The sequence below is a fragment of the Cicer arietinum genome, chromosome 2 (assembly GCF_000331145.2).
Source record: "Cicer arietinum cultivar CDC Frontier isolate Library 1 chromosome 2, Cicar.CDCFrontier_v2.0, whole genome shotgun sequence".
Taxonomy (NCBI): Eukaryota; Viridiplantae; Streptophyta; class Magnoliopsida; order Fabales; family Fabaceae; genus Cicer; species Cicer arietinum.
In genome coordinates this window covers 10,195,333-10,201,953 of record NC_021161.2, presented here as the reverse complement: position 1 = coordinate 10,201,953, position 6,621 = coordinate 10,195,333, and positions in this window count along the sequence as shown.

The following is a 6,621-nucleotide window of genomic DNA, read 5'->3' as shown; positions in this document are numbered from 1 at the left end:
AAGTTTGGTTCATTCTATGTTATGAAACCCTAGAGTGGTTGTTTATCTTCTTCCTATTTCTTCCTTTTTTCATTGTTAACATGGTATCAAAGAGCTTTGGTTGATTTTGTGATCTACTATAAAGAAGAGAGAGATTATTTTGATAGGAAAGACAACCACCAAAAGAGAAAAGAGAACAATAACCTTATTCCCGATTTTGTTAAATCAGACTCACAAAAACATTGATTGCATATTCGTTCACCATTGGACCGGACTGGTTTTGGACAGCAGATTCGAAACATTCAGGTCTTCGTCTTCAACGGTCGGATCGGCGAAACGACGTCTGTAGGGGGAGAAATCGGGCTCGCACAACACCAGATTATCCCTAATTTATTTTGTCTCAGTTTGTATTTGTCGTATTTTTCTGTCATTATTTGTTATGACTGATGCTAAGGATGATTCTCTTCAAGCACATTGGAAAGCACATTGTCCAAAATTGGGGAGAACACATAAGAAGAATTTTAGGGGGTCATCGCCCAATGTTGTTGCTTCTGCTCCTTCTACCATTGGCTCTAGTTTTGGTTCCGTATACTCATCTGAGACTGCTTCCCAGTTATCTGATATTGCAGAACAACTTCAAAAAAAAACTTCTTGTCACTCAATCACATGTCATGTCTTCCACCTCTTCTAAAGGTTTGAACTCATCTGGTATGTCAGATATATCTCCTTCCATATGGATTCTTGATTCGGGAGCATCTCATCATATGACATACGATGATAAATCTTTTGTGTCTGTGAAACCTGTCTCGTCTGTGTCGGTTATGACTGCTGATGGCACTCCTATGCCATTAGCAGGCGTTGGTTCTGTCTCCACACCTAACATGTCTCTTTCTGATGTTTATTATATTCGTAATCTTACTTTGAGTCTTGTTTCTGTTAGTCAAATATGTGATCTCAATTATTCGGTTATGTTTTCCTCCACTTCTTGTTGTGTGCAAGATCCACATTCCGATAGGCTGATTGGGACAGGTCATAAACAAGGGAGACTTTATGTTTTGGATGACCTGCGACTCCCAGATACTGCAGCCTCCACAACTACTGCTGACTTATTATCTAGTTTTCGCTTGAATTCCTTATCTTCTAGTTTTTATCTATGGCATTCTCGCCTTGGACATGTTTCTACTTCTAGATTAAAATATTTGGCTTCTACTGGAGCCTTAGGAAAGTTACAAACCTGTGATATCTCAGATTGTTGTGGTTACAAACTTGCTAAACTTCCAGCTTTAGCGTTTAGTAAAAGTGTTTCTGTTTCATATGCGCCTTTTGATTTAGTTCACTCTGATGTTTGGGGTCCATCACCGGTTCTCACCAAAGGTGGATCTAGATATTATGTTTCGTTTATTGATGATTACACTCGTTATTGTTGGGTTTATCTTATGAAAAATCGGTCTGCATTTTTTGACATTTATCATATGTTTCGTGCAATGGTCAAAACTCAATATAATTCTGTTATAAAGTGTTTTCGTTGTGATTTAGGTGGTGAATATACCTTTAATAAATTTTCTGAATTACTTGCTTATGATGGCACCCTCCACCAAACATCTTGTATTGATACTCCTCAACAAAATGGAGTTGCTGAAAAGAAACACCGTCATATTATAGAGAATGCTCGTTCCCTTTTGTTGTCCGCTTCAGTTCCTAGTGAGTTTTGGGGAGAAACAATTCTTACTGTTGTTCATGCTATTAATAGAATTCCATCCTCTATCATATCAGGTTTGTCTCCCTTTGAAAAATTGTATGCTTCTACCCCTGATTATCACTCTTTGAAAGTTTTTGGTTCTACTTGTTTTGTTTTTCGCCCTCAAGTAGAGCGTGATAAGTTGTCTTCTCGTTCAGCGCTGTGTGTTTTTCTTGGTTATGGAGATGGTCAAAAAGGTTATCATTGTTATGATCCTCATGTAGGAAAACTTTGTGTATCTCGTAATGTTGTTTTTCTTGAGCACATCCCTTTTTACTCTATTTCCTCTGATTCTCAGAGTACTAAGAGTTCTGAACTAACCCATATTGATCTGTTTGGTCCTAATGATTATGCTTCTGGTGATTGTAATGTTGAGAATTGCAGGGCAAATACTAATACTCCACATGATGACATCCCTCTTGCCCCCCCGGTTGTTCAACCATCTCATGCGATTGTTGATCCTCTTCGTTACCCCTCTCGTCAACGTAAGTCTACTCAGTTACCTGATTTTGTCTATTCCACTTACTCAACTTCGTTTGTTTCTTTCTTTACCTCTATTCACAGTTTGTCTGAGCCATCTTCCTATAAAGAGGTTGTTCTTGATCCTCTTTGGCAGCAGGTTATGGCAGAAGAATTTTTTGCATTGCACAAAACCAATACTTGGGGATTAGTACCTCTTCCTCCTAGAAAACGTGTTATTGGGTCTCGTTGGGTATACAAGATCAAAACTAAGTCTGATGGTTCAGTTGAGCGCTACAAAGCACGTCTTGTTGCTAAGGGTTTCTCTCAACAATATGGTATGGATTATGAAGAAACTTTTGCTCATGTAGCCAAGATGACCACTATTCGTACTCTTATTGCAGTTGCATCTATTCGTCAATGGCATATTTCCCAAATGGATGTCAAAAATGCCTTTTTAAATGGTGAGCTTCATGAAGAAGTCTATATGGTCCCTCCACAAGGAGTTTCTCATGATCCAGGGGAAGTATGTAAGTTAAAAAAGGCTCTATATGGTCTTAAAATTGCTTATGTTGTTCATGTTGTTAGTCAGTTTGGTGTCTCTCCCACTACAATACATTGGGCAACATTTATTTGGATTCTTCGTTATCTTCGAGGAACTCAATTTCAAAGTCTTCTCTTTCCATCGTCATCCTCATTAGAGTTACGAGCTTATTCTGGTGCTGATTGGGCTGGTGACACCACAGATCGTAAATCCACCACAGGGTTCTGTATCTTTCTTGGAGACTCTCTTATTTCTTGGAAGAGTAAGAAACAAGACATTGTCTCTCGCTCCTCTACAGAAGCTGAGTATCGTGCTATGACATCTACTACCGCTGAAATAATTTGGTTGCGTTGGCTTTTGTCTGATATAGGTATCTCTCTTTCTGAGCCAACTCCGATGTACTGCGATAACAAGAGTGCTATTCAAATTGCTCACAACTCGGTATTTCATGAACGCACCAAACACATTGAGATTCATTGTCATCTTACTCGTCATCATCTTCAGCATGGAACCATTACTCTACCGTTTGTTTCTTCTTCTTTACAAATTGTTGATTTGTTTACAAAGATGCATTCCATTAAATGCTTCCGTTTTTTAGTTGACAAACTCTCGATGCTCCATGTTAATGCATCGTGAGTTTGAGGGGAGATGTTAAACAATATTATTATATATTAGTAGTAAGGGTATTTTAGACAATTCTATTCTTTTATATATATACTCATTGTAACCTTATTAACTTAAGTTTGGTTCATTATATGTTATGAAACCCTAGAGTGGTTGTTTCTCTTCTTCCTATTTCTTCCTCTTTTCATTGTTAACAAAGAGGACAAGTAATTTACTACTCCATCAACTTTCTTAAAATTTAAGATTTGATAAATGGAAAATCTTACATTTAAAAACAACAGAGGTAATATTAATTTTAACCATTTGGTCACCTAATTAAAGCATTTCTTTCATTTATTTCTTAAACAATACAAAGTATAAATATTAGGAATACACTTTCAATTTCCTTAAAAATATTGAGTACACTTTTAATTTATTCAAGCATATAGTTTGGTGTTTGTTAAAAAAAAAAAGGAGCATATATATATAGTTCGATAATTTATACCAAATCCACTTATTAAAGACCAACTTTCAGGAGATAACAAGAATCGTATAAATTTTATCCAATATTAAGTAATTAGTGTTTTAAAAAGTGTGTCAAAATTCAATGTATTTGGAGAGGAAATTTATGTTTTGTTTATGAAGAAATTTTTGTCCCATAGCATCCTAGTGTTATGTGATATCATCAATTTTGTTCCTTGATCTTTCTTCACATCTAAGATATCATTTCTATATATGAAGCATGAAACCTTTTTTGCAACAAAATGGGCCAAATTATTTAATTTTCTTAACGCGCATAAAAGGCCTCATTAATTACATGTAAAGCCATTCGTCCAATGTTGAAAAAATAATAGACAAAATTTAAAAGTCTACTTGTGAAAATAAAATCTTAGAAATTGTGTATAAATAAAATAATAAAATCTTATTAAAAAAACTAAAATAAAAAAGCAAACTTTAAATTTAAAAATAATTAAAATACAACTTTTAATATATTTTTATTATAAATGTATTATAAAATTATTATTTTTACTTATTTAAGGCACTTGTTAGACTTTCTCAATCAATATATATTATTTTATTTCCGATCTAAAGAAATAGAAAAAGTCATGCACCTAATTGCAACGTATATTTGAGCCAAACTCTGTCGGTATATGAAATCTCTGCCAAAATTCTTCCATTGACTTCATGTCGACCCATGTGAACTATGAAAGTACAAAAAATAACAGAAATATATTTTCAACTAATTACGATGTGGCTATTAGTGGAGTGTATGTGATATTAATTAGTGAGTACAATTAAAAATAAAATAATTAATATCATATTAAAAATTAAAATCGACAATTTTTTGAACTTTTTTTCCGTATAAGTCCCTCATTTTGATAAAGAAAATTGGCCTCTAAATCCACTAATGAAGATCGTATTTGTGCAGGATAACTACCCACGTGCAGATTGTGATTATTTAATCCTCCATTAAAACCATCGAGGCTATGTTGTGGTTTGGACCATATGTTATTTATAGTGGAATCGTGTATGCAGATGCTAAAGAAATAATATGTAATTGGATAGAATTTAAGACTATATATCTTGTTTTTCCCTTTGTCATGGTCCATATATGTAGAAAAATTTGTTATCATTTTTAGGATTTAGAGATGAGATTGAAATTGTCATCTAAGATTCTATTATTTTGATCAAAACTTGTTTGATTTAGCTTTTAAGACTTACTCTAATTTGTAGATGGAGAATGTCCTAACACAGTTTATTCTATTTTAATTGTATCAGTCTTTTTATTTGAATGAACTGGCTTTCCTTTTAGAAAAATAAGTTTGGGATCTTTTTGTTATAGATTTAACAACAACAAAAAAATAATTTTAATTTTATATTTTTTTTAAATAATTTGTATGAAAACTAACTCAAAAATAGTACAAGTTATTCTGAACTCATTTTAAATATTCTTTATCAGAAACTTTAACACATTTTTTAAAAAAATACATCGCTCAAAATTGAATTTTATGAGAAGGTTTTCAAAATATTTTGATTTTTTGTTTGAAAAAAATTGTAGCAATAGATGAAAAAATTGTTGATAAACTATTTAAATCAATTATTATTTGAAACTTTATTTTTAAAATTCATTTTATAAAAAGATATAAAAAAATACTATAAAATTTATATTTTAAAAACTATAACGAACGCACCATTGGTTGATGAAAATAATCATTTTGAGATTATTGTACAAAGTATTTATTTACACGAGAAAGTAAAGCCAGTAGTGATCAAATAAGCTATAACTTTAAAAGAAATGTTAACTTATAATTCAAATTAGTGAGAAAACTATATACAAATAAGAAACTGAATTTACTTCCACACACATAAATTTAGTATTTTTTTCTTTTTCATTTTGTATGTCACTTCGTTGTTAATGTTGTATTTGTCATCTCGGTACGAGATTGTTTTGTTTTGTTCAACAAATTAACAATGATCTATTATATATTTAATCAATAATTTTGATATCATTAATTTTACAAATTTAAATGTGTGGATATTTTGAACACTTTAATTTTATTTGTAAACATGTACTATTTTATACCATTAACTTACATGACGTGGATTTGTTAGTCTTTTTAATTTTAACGATTTTAAATTTATCAATCAATAGATTCTAAAATTTGAATTGACAAATATAATCATGTAAAAAGTAATAATAATATTAAATTATCAATAAAGCTAGTGACTCTCCATAACTTTTTACGAGACGGGTCTATATAATATATTTTTTTAATAAAAAATAATAAATTGAATTAAAAGTCTAAATAAGTTTTTTTTTTAAAGTCTAAACAAGTTAGAGACATTCATACTTCATTTCAACTTAAATCAATCTAACTCTACCATAATAGGCTTGATTACCACTAAGTCGTATATTTTCATAAATTAAATGATAGTTAAGGCCATTAATGTGTTTTGATGCATTGAAATGACACGCACCACCTGCCAAATCACACCGTCCAAATTCGAAAAGATGACGAAATTTGGCATGCACTGAATATGCCACGAAGGAATTGACAATATAAACCCCAAATAAATATCCAAGTGGCTTTATTTTCTATCACCTAATTAATTTAGGTAAGAATCTCTAATAAGAACCCATCAATTTTAAAGGTTTCTTCACGATATAAACATTATAGAAAGCGATATATGCATATAAAGCGTCGTGATTTGAAGGTAGTATAGGCTTTTCAGAAAGTTATCATGTACCATCTTTCTTCTTCATTCACATTCACGTTCAAAATTGAAATATCCCTTT